General features: G+C 40.9%; 1 protein-coding gene and 1 long non-coding RNA gene across 4 annotated transcripts in view; both read right to left on the bottom strand.

The window, feature by feature from the left end:
• LOC124003241 overlaps positions 1-3576 on the bottom strand; it is a 28701-nt gene extending 25125 nt beyond the window's left edge. For both annotated transcript variants that reach the window (XR_006833198.1, XM_046311335.1), the window contains exons 1-2: positions 3454-3576; positions 3067-3180 (exon numbers count right to left, since the gene is read on the bottom strand). The gene's annotated coding sequence lies outside the window, so the exon portion shown is untranslated. The remainder of the gene's footprint in view (positions 1-3066; positions 3181-3453) is intronic.
• A 15248-nt stretch (positions 3577-18824) lies between these two features.
• Positions 18825-23398, bottom strand: LOC124004239. Of its 2 annotated transcripts, XR_006833317.1 has the most exons (7): positions 23025-23398; positions 22296-22389; positions 22051-22192; positions 21595-21678; positions 21165-21382; positions 19839-19987; positions 18825-19749 (listed from the first exon to the last, which is right to left on the bottom strand). It is a non-coding gene; the product is annotated as an uncharacterized LOC124004239 (long non-coding RNA). The 2 variants fall into 2 exon arrangements; XR_006833318.1 differs by lacking the exon at positions 23025-23398 and having other exon boundaries at positions 22296-22426.
• Positions 23399-23406: the final 8 nt, after the last annotated feature.

Below are 23406 nucleotides of genomic sequence, written 5' to 3' on the forward strand. Positions count from 1 at the left end.
CACATACATTAATTTGTTAGTCGCGGCAGAAGCGATTATAGTTTCCTTAGAGAAAAATAGTTACCAAGATGTACTTGATCGAAATGAGCAGTAAGTGGGCTATATTTAAGTTGTGATACCGTTAGGAAATATTTAGGCCTACTGTGTTAAGGCAAATTTGGTTGATTTGAAAATAATATTTTATTGTTGATAACGTATTGTCGAAAGATGTAGGCAATATTATTTAGTGAGGAGTTCATATGACTTAGCAGAGGGTCCACGCTATTCGGTAGCCTTGGGATGTCCCTATCTATCAAGTACAAATGTAAAAGGGATAAGTTTAGTGTTAGTTTAGGGTTCAGGGTAAGCATGTCTCAAGGAATCCGGATAGCAGTGACTGTTCAGAGTGAGAGAACTGGCACGGTATTCTCAGAGCTAGGCGGCAACACAGGCATTAATTTTTATATTTGTACAAGTGGCAGAAGCAATTTTCAAGTGTCTGCCCTAGATAGTTTCCTTAGAGACAATGAAAATAATTACTGCGTCATACTGCGACACACCCTGCGTGCTGCTGCAGCACTCTGTGGCACGTCATTTAATTTGCAGCCATTTCTTCTGTTACTGTAAGTTATTACTAGTTTGACCACCAGAAGGCATCGTTGAGAAGCATTTGATATTATTCCGTATACCAGATATTTGAAAACCTTTTTTTTTTTAAAAACATAGTATATGGGATAGATTTTAAGAAATTGATGAATTAATTTGATTAACTTGTTATGGCAATCCCAATATCGGGATAAGTGTCATCGATGACAACCGCTGAATAGCATAGCGCTACATTCAATAAATATTACTACAAATATTTATATTCATGAAATCACAAGTGCAATATAGGAAAACACAGCCTAGCCTTTTGTTAATCCACCTGTCGTGTCAGATTTTGAAACTATGCTTTACAGCGAAAGCAATCCAAGCGTTCGTTTGTAAGTTTATCGATCGCATGACAAAACATTAAGTACACTTAGCATCAAGAAGCTTGGTCATGAAAATCAGAAAAGCAATCAAATTAATAGTTTACCTTTGATGATCTTCAGATGTTTTCACTCATGAGACTCCCAGTTACACAACAAATGTTCCGTTTGTTCCATAAAGATGATTTTTATATCCAAAATACCTCAGTTTGTTCGTCGCGTAATGTTCAGAAATCCACAGGAAAGAGCGGTCACAACAACGCAGACAAATTCCAAATAGTTTCCATAATGTCCACAGAAACATGTCAAAACGTTTTTTTTTTTTTAAAATAATCAATCCTCAGCTTGTTTTTAAAATATATAATCGATAGTATATCAACCGCAACAATGGCTGTCCAACCTCTGTTGCGTGAGCAAAACTCATGTGACCACTTGACGCGATGTTATCGTTCTGGCTCATTTTTCTAAATAAAAGCCTGAAACTATGTCTGAAGACTGTTGACACCTTGAGGAAGTGATAGGAAAAGGAATCTGGTTCATATCCCTTTAAATCCAGCAACGGGAGGCTATGGAACATGGAGTTTTCAAAATAGAAGCCACTTACTGTTTTGTTGATTTTCTTCAGGGTTTCGCCTGCAATATCAGTTCTGTTAATACTCAGACAATATTTTGACAGTTTTGGAAACTTTATTGAGTGTTTTCTATCCAATACTAATAATAATATGCATATATTAGCAACTGAGACTAAAGAGCTGGCCGTTTACAATGGGCACCTTTTCATCCAAGCTACTCAATACTGCCCCTGAAGGCGTAAAGTTAATATTATGGTGTTTCCATTCAGAGAAAAATTGTCAGTTTGTAAATTCAGACCATTTCACTCTTGGAGCGCACACTGGACGTGCAGGCCGAGGAGTAGGGTTGATTTGAGCGTTCTGGCCTTGCAAGGCAGTCAAGCTTGCCATCGTTTTGAAGTAATCGCAAAAACAACAGGCCTTATTTTAGTGCATTTTTCACCATGCCAGCTCCTGTTATTTCTATTGAGCACCGTAGCACCAACTCGCCTTCCGAATGTTCTATTCCTAGCGTATTGTTCAACTTCACAATGCCTGCTTCGCTATTGTTGACAATGAGACCTGCTCATGTTGTTTTATAGTTAAAATGTAAACAACAATAATAATATTGGAACTCGGTTGTTTTCCCATTGTTTCCTATGGGGGAAATATAGGCATGTCTGTCTATTTCGCCAAATATCTCGCAATGTGTATATTTAGCTTTTTTTTCAAGTCAGGTGCTAGCTAGTTAGCGGGGTGCGCGCTGATAGCGTTTTAATCAGTGACATCACTCGCTCTGAGACTTTGAAGTAGTTGTTCCCCTTGCTCTGCAAGGGCAGTGATGCCAATTTAGCAATTTTGTTGCAAGATTTAGCAACTTTTCGGACTACCCTGGCAACTTTTTTTTTCAAACAGCACCTAGCAACAAATTTAGCTACTTTAAAAAAATGTATTTGGAACTTTTAGCAACTTTTGAAAAGTGACTAACGCTAAAATGCACGCATTTTCCCTCTAAATGACACAAAAACGCACAACACACGTGCCTGGCTGCAAAAGTGCATTGTGAGTGATGTGATGTCAGCAGCAGGCGCTCAACTCGTGCACAGGCAGCAGCAGGCCAGCAGCAATTTCAGCAAATCATTGTTGGCTGACTGCAGCAGCAGTAGTAGTAGTACGGGTTCGACGAGCCAAACCCAATGAATATAGTTGGTCACGAATGTTTGATCTTGTACAGGATTTACGACATCAATCAACATGCCCCAATCAAAAATGTACAGCCAAAAGTACAGAAAAGAGTGGGAGTGGAGTCTGTGTAATATTCATGTGCATAAACATACTGAATTGTAATTGGATGCATTTTACAGCTATATCATACTGTGCTATGATTGGTTAAGACCACCCAAATGGTTAGGTCATGGTCAGTTTGATCCTGGTTGGCGATAAGTGAACATGCCAGTTATAGCTAGCTAATAAAGAGCAACGTTAAGAAATATCCTGTAGTACTGCATTTTATTATTTTGTACAAAGTGTGCAAAACAAGACATGTTAGAGTAAAAAGGTCTTACAATATGGATTTTTCTGGAGTTCCTTCACATCGAATGGACTGGCAGTCTACAAACTTTACCCGATGCATGGCAAGTACAAACAGCATGTGGAGTTAATGTTGCAGCTACTTGCTCCTGGATCGGTGAAAAAGGGAGAGATATTTACAACACATGGACACTTACCGAGGCTGAATCAAAGGTACTGAAAACATACTACGATCGTTTTGAAGCATATGTTGCTCCGAAGACCAATACGATTTTCGCTAGGTACAAATTCCATGAGAAGGTACAGGGTGCTAGCGAGTCTTTTGAACAGTTTGTGACAGACCTGCGTCTGCTTGTGAAAGACTGATTATGCAAACAAGGATGAGATGGTCAGGGACCGTATTCCATTTGGAATACACTCACCGCGAGCGAGAGAGAAACTTTTGAATGTTGGGTCTGAGGTAACGCTGGACAAAACTATAGACAGCCAGATCTCATGAGCTAGCACAGGCTCAGATGAAAACCATTTCGCGCAGTAGCACGAGCGCATCACGTGAACAAGCAGTGCACAGAGTCAGGCAGACATGAAAGCACACCTCTGGTGCTTGGAGAGCGCGTTTTAGAACGGAGAGAGACATACTCCAAAACAGAGCGACACAGACTCAAAACGTGGATATTGTGGATACAAAGTGCATGGCGAAAAAGGAAATTGCCCAGCTAAAGGCAAACAGTGTACTAAATGTGGAAAATGGAAATACTTTGCTAAAGTGTGCAGAGCTTACTGTGGAAAAACAGTACACACGGTGAGTGAAGATAAAATGTCAATCAAAGAGTCAAACGCTGATGAACTGTTTATTGATTCAGTGACACAGAAAAGTCACCAGAGACAGAGCAAGCCTTTGCTGACATAGAGATAGGAACGCAAGGCACAAAGCTAAAGTTCAAACTAGACAACTGGTGCACAAGTAAAAAGTGAAAAAGTACAGCAGCTTGACATCTGAGTGCGAGCTACAGCCCACTGTGCAGACTGACTGTTATGGTGGTGGAACAGCAGTAAAAGGCACATGCACTTTAAAATACAAGGAATGATGTTGGACTTTTATGTTGTTGACACTAGAGCACCTGCAGTGCTAGGTCTTAAAGCATGTTTAGACATGGACCTCATCAAGCTAGTTTTATCAGTGACAGCACCAGTAGAGACAGACAATTTACTGGAGGAGTTTGCTGATGTTTTTACAGGAATATGATTATTCCCATGAGAATATACCATTCACCTTGACCCAGATGCAACCCCTGTGGTCTACCCACGAGAAAGATTCCCCTTTTGGGATTATCTCAGCCCAAGACGAGTTTCAGCGAAAGATCAACTGAGTGTACGAAGGTCTCGACGGAGTTGTGGCAATTGTGGACGACATCCTTGTCTATAGTCGAAACAAAGAGGAGCACGACCGAAAATTCTGTGCGATGTTGCAAAGGTCCCGCGAGAGAGGAGTCCGTCCGCCTCAACCCCGAGAAGAGCACAGTCAGCTACGACAGAGGTCAGCTACGACAGAGGTCAGCTACGACAGAGGTCAGCTACGACAGAGGTCAGCTACGACAGAGGTCAGCTACGACAGAGGTCAGCTACGACAGAGGTCAGCTACTCAGGAATCAAGCCAGATCCACAGAAGATCTCAGCCATAAAATAAATGGAGCCACCAAAGAACCATGCAGAGCTGGAAACAGTGCTTGGCATGGTCAACTACTTAGCCAAATTCGCACCCAGCCTCCAATGCTAATGCACCCCTGCTTTTTTAATGTGAAAGACTTGATCACGAGAGAACCAGGACCAATCCTAGCCTACTACGACCCCAACAAAGAGCTCAGACTCCAAGTGGACGCGTCGAAGTATGGACTAGGTGCAGTGCTACTGCAAGAAGGAAAGCCCATCCATCGGCCACGCTTCCAAATCTCTCACAGACTGAAATCAACTACGCACAAATCGAAAAGAAGCTTTACACCATTTTGTTCGGATGTAATATTCATATGTGTAAACATACTGAATTGTCTTGCAAAACAAGACAGTCTAGTAGTCTAGTCTGTACCTGAACAAATGTCAAATCATTTTTTTTTTGTTGAGATGGCCAGACAATATGAATGACGTTATTGTGTATTCCACGTAATGACACAGTTTTACGTTATCACGCAAAACAGGCTCTGTGAACCTTTGATTGATTCCATTAATTCGCTATGGGCTTGTGCTAGTAATTAATTCGCTATGGGCTTGTGCTAGTGTTCCAGTTTTTCCAACCAACATTCTTAAGCCGTTTTCCCGCTTTGGGTGAATTTTGGTTCGTTCTATTGTCCAGCCTAGAGATAGCCAGAGCAAATTTACAAAAGCACCCGAATGTCCGTTGAGAAAGCACAACGACTATACCATTTAGCTAAACTAAGAATGACGAGAATAATCACGTGGATGTAGCTAACAAGTTGTCAGCCAACATAACGTGTAAGATAAGTTATTTGAAAAGTCATTATTACTTTATTACATATTACCGGCAAGCTTACCCCCTTGGTTGTTAGGGCAAATCTGGTCTGTGTAAGGAGTTTTTTTTTTCACTCCTAGCTCGGCTATTAGACTATTCTTTAGTATAGATTATACACTTCAACAGTGTTTACCACTCCTGCTCCATCAATTATTACACATTATAACTGTGTGATAGACTAGAAACATTGATTTGTAATTAATCTATTGTTCAGCTATTAGCCCTCCCCAACTTGCAACCAATTGCTGTTCCTATCTTATTCCTTTCCCTCATCCACACGTCATCAATCTGCTCCTGAGTGGCTCGCTTGTGGGCGCGCTGGCAGGATATGGCAGCAACTTCGGTTGTGCTTTAAGAATTCTGCATAGAGTAGCACGTTTGTATGAAGGTGTGGTTATTCATAGGCAAATTGGTATATGCCATGGAGGTACATTTGTGTCTTTTTGTTGAGAGCAAAACCTTTTTTTATTTTCAATCAAAAAATGTTCTGAACGCAACAAAAAAAATCAGACACAAAGGAAGTCAGCACCTGCCTGACTTGACTGTATTGACGTATGCTAAAAATAACATCTGCTGCTTTAGATTGAATGGTCTTATCTCAGTTATTGTTTTCATATCTATAAAAAATAAGCTGTTTTCTTTACTTTCCGAGAGCGAGCTGACCAAGGGGTCAAAAAATGTAATACATACATGCAGTCACAGCATCATTAAAATAATGGGAGTTTGATATGACTGGAAAAAAATGTCTCAGATTCATACCTGAACCGCACCTTTATTTGCCAAAGAAGAGGACATGATCAGTGAATATATTCAATGTACAGGCTACAATATGGGAATCTCATGCATGGTAATAACTACAGTACATGTGTATATAGAACTTGCATCCTTGACACAATAAATGTATTATATTCTACTCAATCCATAGGCTTCATTAATGCCATTCAGTCTTGAAGTTGATACAACAACTATGGTAGATTATATTAGTTCAGAAGCTAACGTTTTAGTGTCCATACACAGATCGGCTACACATCCATAGACATAGGCAAAATATAAAACATTCATTACCTTTGACGATGTTCTTTGTTGGCACTCCTAGATGTCCCATGAACATCACTTGGGTCTTTTTTTTCGATTAAATCGGTCCATATATACCCTAAATATCGATGAAGAGTGTGTGATCCAGGAAAAAACACCGTTTTAAAACGCAACGTCATTTTTTAAAATAAAAAAAGTCGACGATAAACTTTCATAAAACACTTCGAAATACTTTTGTAATCCAACTTTAGGTATTAGTAAACGTTAATAATCTATCAAATTGATCACGGGCGATGTGTATTCAATAGCTCCATGTTTTGAACTCATGGTCGAAAATTTCTCATCCAAAACATCCTGTCGGAGACCGGAAGGAATGGGCTCTCTCTTACTCGTTTGACCAAGAAACAAAGCCCAGGCAATTGACAAGACTGGCAACATCGTGTGGAAGCTGTAGGACAGGACTTGCAATCTCAGCCCCATGTAATTTGGTTTCCCATAAACAATGCATGCAAGTGGCGCATTGATACTTTTTCCAGTTTTCAGTGATCAGTTTTTCTTGCACTTTTCGATGAAACACAGGCTCTGTTATAGTCACAGCCGAGATTTAACCAGTTTTATAAACGTCAGTGTTTTCTATCCACACATACTAATCATATGCATATACTATATTCCTGGCATGAGTAGCAGGATGCTGAAATGTTGCGCGATTTTTAACAGAATGTTCGAAAAAAGTAGTGGGTAGGATTAACAGGTTATTAAGCTGTGGCCAATGGGAGAGTTGACCTGGTTAACATGAGGCCTGGGAAAAAGAGACGTTGAAAAAAGATGGCGATACATTATCAGTGTTGGTAAAGAAAATTATAAAAGAAGACTATAAAAATAGAACTAAACCCATACCTACCGAAGTTTGAAGGGAAATACTGATTTTATAAGAGTTATTATTATTTTGATGACAAATACTTAGTAGAGACGAACGCTACCGTCTCATCGTGGAGGTATTTGACAGCCTAGAGGTTAGCCTAGAATCGTGCAAGACCTGGAGAGAATTGCTTGTGGAAGGAAGATTAATGAGTTCATGCGTCCATGGGATATCTATTGCTGCTAAGACATACTGCATTGATAGCTGTGCTTTCTGTGGATCTTGTGAGGACACCTGCACGGAACTGCTATTCTTCGCTGAGGAAATATCTATGAGTAGTGAGTAACCACAACGGCGGGGTGCTTCTGGACTTTATGTATGTTGTACTTGTTTTGGAGCTCCAAACGCGTGCCAACGGTTTTAAGCAAGCTTGCCAGTAAATTTGTATATGGGTTGTGAAAAAATGATTGGGGTTTATTATTTTCATTTCTTTAGATGTGGTGCATTGCACCTTTTTTGTCTGTTGCATTGGTAGAGTAATTTACTGTTTCAATTTCATTTTAAATACATAGGAAAGCTTACCCTTATATAATAACAAAATTCTATAGTCATTCTATCTGAAGTTAATACTCTAGTTGTCATCACCCTAGTGAGTTTACAGTAGGGATTCTTATTGGAGATGTCCTTCTCACCTAATATCTCATGCTGTTGAGATATTCTAAGTAAGGTAATATCGTGGGAGTCAAATTCGAGCCTGGTGAGAGGGTTACTACACAAGGTTAATTACATAGTCCATGAGTTTGATGATGTTTGAATGCAATTGAAAGGAGTTTTAACCAAGTGAAATACTGGTTGGTATTTTCCCCAATATAAGTACATTTACATTTAAGTCATTTAGCAGATGCTCTTATCCAGAGCGACTTACAAATTGGTGCATTCACCTTATGACATCCAGTGGGACAGTCACTTAACAATAGTGCATCTAAAACTTAGGGGGGGTGGGGTGAGAGGGATTACTTAACCTATCCTAGGTATTCCTTAAAGAGGTGGGGTTTCAGGTGTCTCCGCATTAAAGTAATGGAGTTAGGCTAGGTTTTTAATGGTTTGCATGTAAGAGAAGAGGTTAACATGGCGTCCTAACTTACTGTACTTTTTTTCATCAATGTTTTAGGTCCAATTTGTTTATTTTCTATGAACAAACACGGAGTTTAACCCTTTCATGCGTGAGTTCTAAATATCTCTAACGGTCGCCCCAGCGTGAGTTTTTTTATGCACGTGATGTTAGAATGTTCTCTCCATTCCAGAATGTGATTGATACGTAAACAGTACATTTGATCCGCGCTGCCCTCAAAACTAAAGCACGCAGCCTGTTTATATTTATAGGTTGTTTTAACTTCAATTTCAAATGATTTTCAAACAAGTTTTTATTTTCTAAAAACAGTTTGAATGTAGGTGTGTTCCCGTTCCGCCTCCTCATTCATTCACGTAAAAATAGTCATTTTTAATTTTGCGGATAATTACATTTTTGGGACATTTCTGACACGGACAAAATTCCCCAAGCACTTCCCAATTGTTTGTGCAGTTCACGTCTGCAGACATTTGCTCATCTCCCTTCAGAACAGGATCTGCACACGTGTTCACATTTTCTATTCCACATTTCTATTGTAGCGTACTGTATGTATGGAGCATAATATATTTGTGTATATTCTTTATCACCGCGGACACGTGAGGTAACGTTTCTCATTTTATAACCTTTATGGTGTTATAGTCAATCGTGCTTATGAAGCCACATTCTTCTATTAGCTCTGAAAAACAATGCTAAATGCGTCAGAGAAGTATTATCTTGTATTGCATTTTGAAGCTTCCATGGCCTTATGACTCAAGTGGTGCAGCGGTCAAAGGCACAGCACAGCACATCAGTACTAGAGGCGTCACTACAGACTCCCTGGTTCAAATCCAGGCTACGTTTCCATCAAAGTAAGTGCCTTATTACAATTACAACTTGTTATAATAGTTATAATAATAGTTTCCGTATGCCGTTTCTGCTGTAGATCATAATATATTCCTTATAACTGCGGACACGTGAGGTAACATTACACATGTTATAACCATTATGGTCTTATTGTCAATCATGCTTACCTAGCTACATTATTCTATTAGCTCTGTAAAACGATGCTAGTTGCGTCAGAAAACTATTAGCATGTGTTGTATTTTGAAGCTACCCTTATGACTTTCAAGTGGCGCAGGGGTCTAATGGCACTACAGACACCCTGGTTCAAATCCAGGCTGTATCACAACTGGCTGTGAATGGGAGTCCCATAGTGCAGCGCACAATTGGCCCAGCGTTGTCCGAGTTTGGCCGGTGTAGGCCATCATTGTAAATAATATTTTGTTCTTAAATTACTTGTCTAGTTAAATAAATAAAAAATATGACTGGTTTCCAATGAACCATTGCATTTCTGTTCAGAATGTTGTATCGAGACTCCCCAAATGTGCCTAATTGGTTTATTAATAACTTTTCAAGTTCAAACTGTGCACTCCTCAAACAATAGCATGATTTTCTTTCACTGTAATAGCTACTGTAAATTGGACAATGCCGTTAGATTACCAAGAATTTAAGCTTTCTGCCAATATCAGATATGCCTTATGTCTTGGGAAATGTTGTTGTTACTTACAAACTCGTGCTAATCCCATTAGCCCACGTTAGCTTACCGTCTTAGATTTGGTACTGTAGTAGAAAGGTAAATAATGATTGTTGGAAAAACTACCACACTAGCTACTTCATAATAACTGCTCTGCTATACAGTCACTCAGATGTAAACAAGATAATAACACACAGGTTAAAACTTCTCAATCCTGAAGAAGTTTTAGCCTGTGTGTTGTTCAATTTGTAAGTCGCTCTGGATAAGAGCGTCTGCTAAATGACTTAAATGTAAATGTTGTTTACTTCTGAGTGACTGTATAGCAGTTATTATGAAGTAGCTACTGTGTGTGTGTGGGGGGGTGAGAAGTAGTTAGCGAACTATTCTAAAGTTCTGTGCATTTACAAGGCAATAGAACAAAGTGATAGTTTTTCCAACAATCATTATTTACCTTTCTACTACAGTACCAAATCTAAATCAACTACAATATCCAGACTCACTGACCATGAAACCTGACCTCACAATCGAGTTCATAGCATGTTATCTGTGGCCCTCAATTTTGTATCATATTGTACATGGGCAACAAGGAGGTAAACCTGCATATTCTGTGTAATATTTTATAACACATGGTCTGTAGATGGCAAATAACTTGGTTTCGGGGCCATTTTGCCTATATTTACAATAGTATATTCATATTTTTTAATTTTCATATAGGGTTAGTGTATACAGTTTAAGTTGGAAGTTTACATACAGTTCGGTTGGAGTCATTAAAAATAGTTTTTCAAACCACATTTCTTGTTAACAAACTAGTTTTGGCAAGTCGGTTAGGACATCTACTTTGTGCATGACACAATTTTTCAAACATTTGTTTACAGAGCGATTATTTCACTAATTCAATGTTTCACAATTCCAGTGGGTCAGAAGTTTACATACACTAACTTGACTGTGCCTTTAACTTCTTCGAGATAGGGGGTGCTCTTTTAATTTTTGGATAAAAAAACGTTCCCGTTTTAAACAAGATATTTTGTCACGAAAAGATGCTCGACTGCATGTAATTGACAGCTTTGGAAAGAAAAAACTTGTGACGTTTCCAAAACTGCAAAGGTATTTATCTGTGAGTGCCCCAGAACTAATGCTACAGGCGAAACCAAGATGAAGTTTCATACAGGAAATGCCCCAGATTCTGAAGGCGCTGTGTTCCAATGTCTCCTTATATGGCTGCGAATGCGCCAGGAATGAGCCTGCCCTTTGTGTCGTTTCTCCAAGGTGTCTGCAGCATTGTGATGTATTTGTAGGCATATCATTGGAAGATTGACCATAAGAGACTACATTTACCAGGTGTCCGCCCGGTGTCCTGTGTCGGAATTATTGCGTAATCTTTAGGTCCATGCGCATTCTATTTCTTCAGAAGAGAAAGTCAACTGCCACGATGAATTTATCGTCTATAGATATGTGAAAAACACCTTGAGGATTGATTCTAAACATCGGTTTGCCATGTTTCTGTCGATATTATGGAGTTAATTTGGAAAACAGTTCGCATTTTAATGACTTAATTTTTGTTTGGAGCGATTTGTCAACACAAATAATATTTTTGTAAAAACTGAACATTTGCTATCTAACTGAGTCTCCTCGTTGAAAACATCTGAAGTTCTTCAAAGGTAAATGATTTTATTTTAATGCTTTTCTGGTTTTTGTGGAAATGTTGCATGCTGAATTGAATGTCAGGCATAATCCTATGCTAGGCTATCAATACTGTTACACAAATGCTTATTTTGCTATGGTTGAGAAGCATATTTTTGAAAATCTGAGATGACAGTGTTGTTAACAAAAGGCTAAGCTTGAGAGCTAGCATATTCATTTCATTTGTGATTTTCATGAATAGTTAACGGTGCATTATGGTAATGGTCTTGAGGCTGTAGTCACGATCCCGGATCCGGGATGGCTCGACGCAAGAAGTTAAACAGCATGGAAAATTTGATTAAAATTTATGTCGTGGCTTCAGAAGCTTCTGATAGGCTAATTGACATAATTTGAGTCAAATGGAGGTGAACCTGTGGATGTATTTCAAGGCCTACCTTCAAACTCAGTGCCTCTTTGGTTGACATCATGGGAAAGTCAAAAGAAGTCAGCCAAGACCTCAGAAAAACAAGTCAAACAATTGTATGCAAGTATGAACACCATGGGACCACGCAGCCGTCACACCGCTCAGGAAGGAGACTCATTCTGTCTTCTAGAGATGAACGTACTTTGGTGCGAAAAGTGCAAATCAATCCCAGAACAACAGGAAAGGACCTTGTGTAGACCACTCCCAAACAGTCACATTGTACAGCTCCTGAGTGGTGTAACAGTCTAAGATACTGCATAGCCGTGCAAGCTGTGTTGGTTCAATGCCTGTGCTGGTCTTGACTGGGAGACCCACGAGATGACTAGTTTTTGGTTTCTCTCCCTCTAAAAACAAATAAATCATTCTAAAAACCAAACTGGCTTTATTTACAAATTAGTAACAATGTCTCCTCACCCCATGCATGTTCAAGAATGGCCTTTTTCTCACTCATTTTACGTTATTTGAAAACAAAATCGTCTCCAAAATATTGTTATATTTTAAACAAAGCAATTTATTATGATTATTATTATATAAAAGCCTGTTGGATATTCTCACAGATGTATTATTATTTATCCCTGTTATTAGCAGAACAATATATATTGTTCATGGCTCCCGAGTGGCGCACAATTTGATTTGATTGTCCATTGATTGCCTTGCAGTTCTCCAGCTGTATCAACTGAAAGCGTGTGCGGTTCAATGGGGAAGGGAGGGGGGACCACCCCCGCCATACTGGCAACACTTTAAGGGGCATTGCACTAATAATGGAGCTGACTATTGTTAGAGTTGCATCAATTCGAATCTGGTATCAGGATAAGTATGACATTGAGTCACCGATTGTATACTATGTATTTTTTATTATCTAACCAATAAGTGGTAAATGCAATTTTCATATATACGGGCTCTCTGTCCCACCTCGCAGGGCAAACAGAGAACTGACTTGTTCCTGACAAGGACATTATAAATATACACTGACAGAAATAGTTCCTGCTTCCAAGCCGGCCTGTCAGAGTAGAGACTGGGCGTGGTTTAAACTCACCCAGCCTATCGTTGATTGTTGGCGCAGAGAATGGTCCCAGCCCCCTAAGCGCTTCAGTTGATAGATGTAACTGTTGCTGTGAAGAATATCTATGCGCTCATGCTCGATACCGTTATCTCCTGTTATCTAACACCTGGCTCCTGTTATCTAACAAAATACCGTTTGTTCTCGCAACACTACATTCTGAATGTATTTGTCCATCATGAGAAAGGCCCATGGCCCTGAAACTGTTAACAATGTTTCAAGGCAGCTATGTTGCATAACACATACATACATCCACACAAGCCAACAGCAGATAATATTCAATCACATATATGGTAACGGGCTATAGTGCATAACACAGAATCCTCATACTGACTAGGGAAACGCTGTTCTGTTCTTATTGCCATGCCAGTCTGCACGTTCAAACTAAAACAATGTAACTAATAATGGCATCTTATAATTTCATTAATAAAATTAGTTTCCTAAGAGCCCAATCCGAAAGTAACTTTCTGATATCATCCTCCTCGTCTGTACTTTTTTCAATGCTCAACCTCTGTGCTCTCAGTGAAGCTCTCATTATCCCCATCCTCACTACCACTTAGTGTGCAAACATCAGCTGGCTAAACCCTACTATTTGACTCCTGCATTGGAAGAGCCACTTGCACAAAATTGCTTATAACAATCATGACTTCAGTTTTAACAAATCTTGTGCAACTCCCCTCTGAATTTTTCTACGTTTACTCCAGTAACTGGACATTTCACCTGGAAATTTCGGTATGTAGACTGGATATCTGCAAAGAAAATCAAACAACGCTGGAATGTTTAACATAAGTCGACAACAAAACAATGCAAGATTGGTCACTGGTTATCTATGAAGGGCAACAACACGAAAATTAAATGTAAATGAATCCCCATGGTATGTTTCTTTGTGTGTGTCTGTTGATAAAAGGATATGTAGAAGGGTGAGCCGGTTAAGGATCGATTCAGACAAGGTGGTAGATTGTACGACAAGCGACAGGTTTATTCAGAGTGAGAATATCTGGTACACGTATATACGGCTCTCCCATTCGCTCGCACAGAACAGCAGGAAAAGAGAGAGAGTGAACCGTTACAATACAATTTATACAAAACAGAAAGTAGGTTGATCCTGGGAGATCGGATCTTTGGATTGGTTCAGCTGGGCCGTCCGTCTGTAGTCTTCCGCCATTGGCTCAGCTGGGCCGTCCGTCACTCTAGAATCCCGCAGTCACATCCGTTCAGCTAAAGGAGACTGTGTGTGTGCTGGATGGGGGTGTGTGTGCGTGAGTTATCCTGTAGGGGGCCCCACATCCTTTACTGTGAGTTGTAGCCATGTATTTAGCAGTAGGCTGATCACTTGCATAAGAGAATAGCAATTCTTTACATGTCTAAGGATGGTGGAAAGATTTTACTATGCATGCAGATAATGCTACACTGAACATATAACACCAATACTAGACTGATGTAGTCCTAATTAAAAACTAAATATATCATTGAAGACACATGAGGGCTGAGTATTTCCAAAAAATGACATATTTGCATTAGTCAGTATTTTCACTTTATTGTTGTTTAAACTTGTCAATTGTAAACAAATGAAAATCAATCAGCTAATTTTGTGGACACAATAGTAGCACATTAGTCAAATACTGTGTGTAGGTTAGACCTGATTGTAATGTCACTTGTTTAGTGCTTTTTCTCAGAATATGATGTTCCATCAGCTGTGGAGCAAAAAAAACAACCTTTGGCTGATCGCAGAACAGTGTTAAAAATATTTACAGTTAATTCTATTGGTGCGTAAACCGGTGAAATGGCGATTATGATTGGTGCTCATTTTTGTTGACCACATTACCTTTTACTCAGTATTTAAATATGTCTCAGCTCTAAACTCTGAATAAAAGCGACACCGAAGAGCTATGCTAGAATATTATCAACGTGATGAGGATGCCTCCGTGCAGCTGGATGAGAGGTAAATTAGATAAATTCAGGTCAATTTGGTGAGTGAACAGGGCTAAATAGTTAATTGTAGCAATAATTTTAAGTAACCTAGTTTTAAGCCGAGCTAGCGTTACAACAGTGCAGTTCCAAAGGCCACGCACGAGACCCCTGCAGCTTGCTAGTTTGTTCTGAAGACCGTTGACTAGCTATCATAGCTAACTAGTCAAATCGCTTTACTATTTTCAAACTTTTAGCTGGTTACTGTTTGTAACTTGACAATGTTAACCCGTAGGGCACTTTTATTGTCCATGTAATGTTAGTTGGCCAAACCTAAAGTTGTCTGCCAACATAGCTAACGTTATGTTAGCTGGTCTAACTTTAGCGTCCGTCAACTAAGTCCCTAAAGTTAACCCTAAAGGCACCATTGACTTATTGACACATGACAGTTCCTAGGGTCCTTGTTAACATTAACCTTAGCCATACTATGTGTCATGATGTAACCTGTCAAACAATAACCATAACTTAATCACACTTTAATTTATCATAACTTACATACATTTTTAGGTAACATCAACTCACCTTGGCTTTTTACTGGGACAACAGACGCCGACTGGGTTTTAGAAACAGATGCGCGAGCAAGGTGATCGATAGGCAATCCAGCTGTTCTCTCCAGAGGATTCCACAGGGCAACGTTTATATGTGGTACCACACATCAGGAAAGGGGCACCTTTTAATGGTGATTTGCAAATCAATTTGAGCAGGTCCGTTGTCACACGCTGATCTGTTTCTCCTGTCTTTGTGCTCGTCTCCACCCCCTCGGGTGTCGCCCATCTTCCCCAGTGTATTTATACCTGTGTTCTCCGTTGCCAGTTCATTTTGTATGTCAATCCTACCAGTGGTTTTGACCATTCTGCTTGCCTGGAGTTCTGTTCTGTACCTTGTCATGCCGCCCTGGACTGAAACTACCTACCATTCTGTACCTTTTTCAAGAATGCAATCTGGTGAGGGACAAAAAAAGTGACACATTTGTTTTGTTGCACTGAAACATGCATTTTTGCTTTATTATGGTGGCCACAAGGCTATATGTGTGCAGAAATAATGTTCACTGAGTAAAAATATATATATATAATCCCCCCCTCACTCACACATTACTGTCAAGTTCAACACAACAAAAACAATATCTTTGGGCTACACTTTTCACCTAATTCTCTCAATCTGAAAATGAACCACATACTGTAGAGGGAAAACATTAGGTAACATATAGTGGTTAACTAGTTTCATGGAGATTGTCAGGGTATGGTATTCTAACCCTGACCTGTTCACTGGACGTGCTACCTGTCCCAGACCTGCTGTTTTCAAATCTCTAGAGACAGCAGTGGGAGCGGGACCACCCATACGTAGAATGTATACATGACTCAATGATCGGCTAAATGAAAAGCTCAATGATCGGCTATGAAAAGCCAACTGACATTTACTCCTGAGGTGCTGACTTGTTGCACCCTCCCTCGACAACTACTGTGACTATTATTATTTGACCATGCTGGTCATTTATGAACATTTGAGCATCTTGGCCATGTTCTGTTTTTAATCTCCACCCGGCACAGCCAGAATAGGACTGGTCACCCCTCATAGCCCGGTTCCTCTCTAGGTTTCTTCCTAGGTTTTGGCCTTTCTAGGGAGTTTTTCCTAGCCACCATGCTTCTACACCTGCATTGCTTTGCGGTTTGTGATTATAGGCTGGTTTTCTGAACAGCACTTTGATATATCAACTGATGTCAGAAGGGCTATAAATAAATTTGATTTGGCATAGTAAGCAACTAAGAACGGCAAGTAGTTGTATACTATAGCGAATTGGTTAGGTTACTAATGTTAGCTCATCTGATGTTGTGATGTTAGCTAGCTAAATGTTAGCTCACTGGCTTTATTAGCAAGCTAATTTTCACACCATAAACTCAATTATTGGATCTGTTAACTTGGCTAATGTTGCTCAACATTTCTCTGGCTGGCTAGTTAATGGAGAATTTGATCCAGCTAGCAAGATACTTAACAATGCTAATACTTGTTCCCTCACCTCGAACTTTCCAAATGACAGTTTTTCGGTTACAGCTCATGAAGTACGCTTCATCACCTTCTCACCTAACATTACCTTTTCGTTATCGTTCAGGGGACGTGCTGCTGTAACTGACATACTGCCTTTCCAGAGTGCGTGCGTGCTGATGCTGTAACTAGTAAGTTGGTTGTCTCTTCTTCTGTCTTCAGTAGAGCTTAAGAAACGCTAGTATACCGATGAGCGTGTGCCGCTGACGGCGTGCCACCCAAAAAACGCTGCCGTACCGACAGGTCATTGTTTGCTGGGTGACATGGAACCTATTTGGTTAATTTAAGCTAGCTATGACAATTGGTTTGTCAACCTAACTTCGATGGCTGGCTTGCTAGCTAACATTAACTTACATGTGTGTAACATTAGCGATGTTTTCTCAGAGTGCCATTTCGCATTGCTAGTTGCTAACTAGCTAACATTGAACCTATTTGGTTAACTCTATCTAGCTATGACAATTGGTTTGTATTGCCAGTAACGCTATTCTATGGATTGATTTGATTTGAATAAGCTAGTAAGCTAACTCTAATATTAAATGCCTTAAAAAGACCAAGTTAAAGCTTGCTGTTAGCTAGCCAGATGAAGTTCAATGGCTGGCCTGCTAGCTAACATAGAATATATTTGGTTAACTTTAGCTAGCAATGACAATCGGTTTTGTATTGGTTTCCAGGAATTGACATATTTCCTCACGCAGCTCGAAACATCTGTTCAGTACTTTTCCTCTACTTAGCCATCTCACCTCTGTGTGATACGGCACGTCTGCGTATTCCGAACCACACTCGTCCAGAAAAGAATTAAACTGGCAGTGATTTAGACCTTTGGCTCTTATAAGGTTAACTACATGTGTTACTGTGGTCATAACATGTTCCATCTTTAGGGCTTTGGCACACAGTGCTTCCTGATGTATGATGCAGTGGTAAACAGTTAGCTCACCTGCACAGTTCTCTTCCCGCATCTTCTCCCGAACCATGCCCACCAGTCCACTCTTTTTACCGCACATCGCTAGCGCACCATCTGTCGTTAATCCAACGTGTTTATCCCACGGCAGCTTTATTTCAGTTACACATTTGGAAACCTCCTCAAAGATTTCCTTTCCTGTGGTTGTGCCATGCATTGATTTGAATCCTAATAGCTCCTCCGTAACACACAGATTTGAGTCCACTACCACGGATGAAGACTGACAGCTGAGCAGTATCAGATGCGTCGCAGCTCTCATCCACAGCGAGGGAGAACGCAACAAAATCTTTTCCCTTTTCCATCAGCTGGTCATACAGATTGGTGGCAAGATCACATGTGCGATCAGCTACTGTGTTCCTGCTCAGGCTCACGTTTGAAAATGCTTGTTTTTTCTCTGGGCATACGAGGTCACAAACCTTCATCATGCACTTTTTCATGAACTCTCCCTCATTAAAGGGCTGGGCTGATTTTGCGATCTCTGCTGCCACTATATAACTAGCCTTTACAGCAGCCTCGCTTTGTGATGTGGCTTTTTTAAACATATTCTGTTGTGAAACCAAACTTCTTTTCATCTCCTCTACTTTCTGGCTCCTTTGAGTCATGTCCAGGTCCTTGTATTTGTCATGGTGTTTCGTTTCATAGTGTCGTCTAATGTTGTACTCCTTACTTACAGCCACGTTGACTCCACAAGGTTTGTCTTTTGATATTCTGCCTCCCACTTGTCCAGAAAGCTCCTGTTTTCTGCCTTTCTTTTCGCCATTTTTGGGAAGGGTTAGCTCGCTGACAGTTGTAGCGTCTATGTTGCTATGACTACTGTCACAGAGGAGCGAGCGTTTCTGGGTCCTGTCCTGATTGGCGCGCGAAAACAGCAGAGCATTATGGGATTCGTAGTATTAGTGGTGAATGCGCTGTATAATACCGGTGGGCCAGCTCTAGTAGTAATTTGTAGTAGTAGTAATTTGGTATTGTCTCGCGGGCCAAATATAATTACCCCGCAGGCCAAATTTGGCCCACGGGCCAGAGTTTGACGCCCATGCTCTAAATAATCCGAGACTCTATCCCCCACATTTACATGTGTTCTACATTTAGTGTGTATACTTTATTTTTTACATCCGATTTATAGATTAGGTGAAGTCAAAACAAGGGCAGATATTTATGACATATGTCACTGAAAAGGATGCTCATGCTAGTGTTGAAGATCAAGTCTCCCTTGAGCCGCATGATTGACAGACCAGTCATCATTTTTTTGTAGGGGGGGTTGGAGGTCTGATTCCTTTCCTTTTACACAACAGTGGGAATGTTGTCAGGGAAAAACATGAAGAGGGGCAAACATGGAGGTGTTGAGGTTGGGCTGGGGATGTGAGGCTGGGTCAGTGCCCTGTTGAGGCTGGGGGTTTTGAGACTGGGCCTGGTTATACCCCTGTCGAGGCAGGTCTGAGGGTGTTGAGTCTGGGCCTGGAACTACCCCTGTTGAGGCTGGGACTGGTGGCCCTGTTTGGCCCGGCGCGCTGGGGCCTCCTCTCCTGCCCTGAAGGGTGAAAGGAACCACTTACTGTACGTACATACAGTACACATGTATAGCAACACAAGAATATAGATAAAGGGAGTAAGCCGTACCTGAACAAATAGAAGAGCAGGTAAGCACTCTGGGCTCTGGTCCTCAGCACAGTGGCTTCACACAGTGGCTTCATTGGACATTGACACCTGGCTGTGGTTACAGTAGAACCAGTTTCCACTTGCATTCAAGATGTCACTAATGTAGTGCCCTGTGGCACAAAGAAGGCAGACTTGAGGTCAGGCTCTTGTGGGAAATGGAGTGTGTTATTTATAACAGTTCATTTGGAAGGTATTTTTTTTTATCTGTTACATGTCAAGTTTGTAAATCAGGGATAAAGAAATACACGTGGCATATAATTAGGCATGCCTCTCCATTCCTTTGAATTAAATTGTGTGAACTCTAAACATATCGCAGTGCTTGTCGGGGTGGCACTTCGCTCTGAAGCCTGCAGCCTTGCTCGCCTGGCCGAAGTGGTTATTGGAGGGTCTAATTAAACCCTACATCAGTTAGCCCAAGGGTGACTTAATTTGGTCCCCCCATGTTTTCTGAGCAAAAAAAATGTAATTGTTAAAAAAAAATGTAAAAACACCAGCAAATCATTGTACAGAAATGTAAGCAAGGTTTGAAATTAGTCAAATATGATATCTGTTTGGGCTTCTTATGGTCAATTTGCAGGCTACAAATTATTATTATCCCTGGCCTTCACCCTCAATAATTTTCACTCCCTCAGCTTTGGGATACTTGTTTATATGGCAGAGTGTGAATGTGCAAATTAGGGGCGAGGAGATGGGAGTGATTTGGGATTTAGCCTATGCCATATGTACTGTGCATAGGCATTTTTGTTTTAAGGTATTTACTTACCGGAGATTGCGGAGCCTCCCAAATTAGAGACTATGCCAGTCAGCTGGTAGTAGCCATTCACTGACTTCACTGGCTGCTTCTTCAGTAAGAAAACACATGTGATCATTGGATTCTCATTTCCGCTACAGTCCACCACACTGTCTACAGTCCACTACACTACTAGTCTACTGCGGGAGGTCTACTATATCGTGTACTCCTCATAACTATCTCAGTGTTCTGTTGTAACTTATTTTTCACTGGTTTCACTCACTCTCTATCTCTCCTCACCACTGAGGCTGTCCACAGCACTTTCCCTGGTTCCTGGTCATTTGAATCTGAGGGGTCAAATATACATATAAAAATCTGTGAAAACGTGGTCGCTTGTCTGAATTGCTCTGGTCTAAAACAGCTCCCGTACATCACTGAAGATGTCTGAGAAACATTTTAATTTGTAGCTTCTAGATTATCTGTCTGCAGGACCATTTTGGGAGTGGGTGGCTTGTGTGGTTTTGGAGCAAGAATAGTGTTGTGGTGCCATGACCAACCTGAACAGCAGAGGTCGCTATCTTTGGCCTCTCCAGGTGGGCTGGAGACTTGGCTGGCGAGGGTCTGGTTGGTGAGGGCCTATGGGCTACTGTGCAGGGGTGGCACCGTGTCCCCACAGAAGGTGGAGGGCCTCAGCTCCGAAGGAAACAAAAGAGGAGTCTCCAGCTTCTCCAACCCCCCAGGTCCTCCGAACCTCTTCAGGTGCAGAACCAGCACACTGCTCAGAGACAGAGAGGAAGAGAGAGGAACAGACGGACAATGAAACCAGTCAACAAAATAACAGATGAGTGAAATTTGTTCGGTTGTACTCATCCCTAAGTCCTTCAACCTGCTCAGGAAGGTAACTACTCTTAAAGTCTCAGGGCACAATGACCACTCTTGTCATTAAACACTGCCAGTGTTATGAGAGGTTATAAAGAGGCAACTCACAGAGGCAGTGTGTGGAACTGCTCCACTTTTGAGCTGTAGAGGCCTTTGCAGCCCGCACATGTGAATTCATTCAACCTTTTCGCCCTGGGTTAGAAACAGAAGTATTACAAAATGAGTGATACCACTTCAATAATAAGATACCGTATTCTGAGGCAGTGGGCAGCTTGCCCTGGGTGTTAGTCTCTACACCCAGGGCTAAACCCTACGTGCTGACTTTGAAAGTGAGTGCTAGGCTGCTTAGCAAGGTGCGCTCAGAGCTGAAGTCCAATGAGAGGTGATTATAATCCTCTCTGGTGGACGACTCGCGCCCACAGCTTCAAATTTAGGACAAAGAGAAGAAAAATGCATCGGGTTTCTGTTTCAGGTCTCTGCAATGTTACGCCATGTGTTTTGTAATATTATTTGTAGAAAGATCCTGTTACCAGTAGTTACATTACAACCAATGGGAGCTCTTACCTGGTACATGTGCGCACTGAGACAAGCTGGAACTCCAGCTGGGAAACAGGGCAGGTATAGTTCACCCCGAGTGTCTTCAGTATCATTCCCTCCTCCTTCAGCTGGCACAGCACAGCATATTCACAAGTAACTCGTGTGCGTCCTTTGAGAAGAAAGAAAAATACCAAGATAAAATCTAATTATTGAGAGAAAATGAACCCTTGCACAAAGAGTGCATGTTCAGAAGAGAGTAGTGCCTCAGTTACCTGTTGCGTGTCCCCCAGATACTTCAAATCATATCCCGACAAGGAGTACTTGACCTTCCACATGAGGTCTGCTTTTGAGGCCTGGTTTGCGCCACTGTCAGGTAGACCCAAACGGTGCACATCAGACAGACACCCGTAGGGGAGACAGAGAGTAAATTAGCAGCTGACTGGATGGTGTCAACCTATACGGGCTTACGGCTGAAGAGGCAGATGAGTTTATCCAAATATTTTTTTATCTAGCCGCACCCCATCATTAGAAATGATTCATTCGATTCAATGCAATTTCACCTTAGAGGACTGACAGTGAAGCAAAACAACAAAAATGTGTTGTTTATTCTCCTAATATATTTGGTTTGGATACTGCTCTCAATTGCAGAGCATTTTAAAAACTACCAAATTTCCCAAACTACATGTGGAATGTTCAGTCGATGAGCATTATATTACGGGCAATGTAGTCATTCTACAGTTTCCAAATTGGCCTACAAATATCTACATCATAATCATCGTGTCATTGTTGTTCCGGCGGGTTATGAAGATTCCGAAGGGAAAAATTGAAATAATTAAATAAATGCAATACACAGCGGAATATGACGTGGTTAGGGAAAGGGTTAGGGTTAGCAAAAATGCTTTCCTAACCGGCTACGAGTGCCGTGAAAAGAGTGTCCCTTCTTTAATTTAAGACCACAAATCGTGGGTGGGGGTGTGTCTGCTTTTGAGCCTTCCCTTTACCTGAGCAGGTTGGAGAAGGGGGAGGAGTTCCAGAGTTGTTCCTGGCGTAGGATTTCCTTTGAGAAGGAAGGCAGGACCAGGAGGCACTGCAGGGTGGCATTTAGGAAGCAAGTGTTGCCAATGTTAGGCAACCTGTGAAGAAGAACCAGCAATCAAATCAGTACACACATGGAGATACAATAACCTAGAAACAGAGAGTGGCCTGTCATAAACCTTCATAACTCTAGAAAGTGCTGGAAATGGCAGCCATCTTGGTCAGGTATAAGTTATTTTGTCATTCTGTGAGTACACAAAGAAGTGGATGTCTTTTAGACCCAGATGACCATAATTCATGGGTCTATAAATATCTAAGGAAACAAAAGAGGAGTCTCCAGCTTCTCCA

The sequence above is a fragment of the Oncorhynchus gorbuscha genome, linkage group LG18 (assembly GCF_021184085.1).
Source record: "Oncorhynchus gorbuscha isolate QuinsamMale2020 ecotype Even-year linkage group LG18, OgorEven_v1.0, whole genome shotgun sequence".
In the NCBI taxonomy this organism is placed as follows: domain Eukaryota; kingdom Metazoa; phylum Chordata; class Actinopteri; order Salmoniformes; family Salmonidae; genus Oncorhynchus; species Oncorhynchus gorbuscha.